A 1,690-nucleotide genomic window follows, 5' to 3' on the forward strand; every position below is an offset into this window, starting at 1 on the left:
CATCCTTGTATATACTGGCCAAAAAGCAACTTCAAATAATTTACACTACTTCAGCACCCCATGTTGATTGTGAAGCGGAATAAACAGTACAAATTCCAATCTAATATGCATTGAAGAAGAAAGGAATTTCCAACCATGTACTCCCTCTGTCCAGAAATACTTGTCATCAAAATGGATAAAAAAAGATGTATCTAGAACTAAAATACATCTAGATACATCCCCTTTTATCCATTTTGATGACAAGTATTTCCAGACGGAGGGAGTACAAGAAGAAAGGAATTTCCGAGTGCATAATTATTTGTTATATTTGCAACATTTTTTGTTTGCTCATTATAAAATAAAGCAAATCCGACATAATGTGTTGGCATGGTAGGAAAAAATTTCAGGACCGAGATTTGCAATGCCACGCAACCAAAAGGATTAACCTTGCAACTGTGATCCTAGATTGCAAACCAAGATAACCGTAGAACAAACTGTCCTGGTGGGTGTACCAAAATGTGTTTTCTTCTACCAATAATAGAAGAGACCAGCAAAGAAGTTCAGAGAAATCGTTGCTATGAGAAAAGTTAAAAAATGTCCAGTCGTAAAAATTTGTCTACTACATCACAACGAGCATCACAGTACCCGGGACAATCATTTCTTCAAAAAGGTACCCGTCAAAGCAGCCATCAATAATTCCGGCCAATGTCATGTTATACCATCAAGAGATTCAATATACTATTTAAATGAGCTATCTTGATATCTTAGGGTCTGCAACCCCAAACCAAGATAACCGTAGGACAAACTGTCCTGGTGGGTGTACCAAAATGTGTTCTCTTCTGCCATCAATAGAAGTAAGAGACCAGCAAAGAAGTTAAGAGAAATCGTTGGTATGAGAAAAGTTAAAAAAAATGTCCAATCATAAAAATCTGCCTACTACATCACAGTAACACCAGAATATTGATCAAGACTTCTGCAATGACATTCTGTAGACCCCCCCACCCGCCCCGAGCCAGATTAAGGTCCATCCCTTTATACCCTAACCAGTGCCTAATAGCAGCACTCTTGTAAAATCTTTATCTACTCTCTCCGTTCCTAAATATTTGTCTTTCTAGAGATTTCAACAAGTGACTACATACGGAGCAAAATGAGTGAATCTACACTCTAAAATATGTCTATATACATCCGTATGTGGTAACCATTTGAAACCTCTAGAAAGACAAATATTTAGGAACAGAGGGAGTATAATGCAAAGGCAGAGCACCTGTCAATTTTTCCTCAAAAAAAACATCTACAATAGCATGAATTTTTTTTGGAACCACTTAGTAGTAGGTTTTGTGTCCAGTAGTAGGGTATGTGACTTGGAGTACAACAAATTTACATCAGATATTTTTCAGAGAGACAAATAACATCCAACAAATACTCAGGATAACAAAAAGGATAATACTTTTCCATAACAATGTACACGACTGTATACCTTCTCTATTTGCCCTTTCCGCTTTCCAGAGGAAAATGCTGACAATATGTAAGTACTCCCTCCGTTCCTAAATACTTGTCTTTCTAGACATTTCAAATGACTACTACATACGGATGTATGTAGACACATTTTAAAGTGTAGATTCATTCATTTTGCTCCGTATGTAGTCACTTGCTGAAATACCTAGAAAGACAAGTATTTAGGAACGGAGGAAGTATTTTCATAACCGCCTTT

This window comes from Triticum urartu, unplaced genomic scaffold (assembly GCF_003073215.2).
Source record: "Triticum urartu cultivar G1812 unplaced genomic scaffold, Tu2.1 TuUngrouped_contig_1110, whole genome shotgun sequence".
NCBI lineage: Eukaryota > Viridiplantae > Streptophyta > Magnoliopsida > Poales > Poaceae > Triticum > Triticum urartu.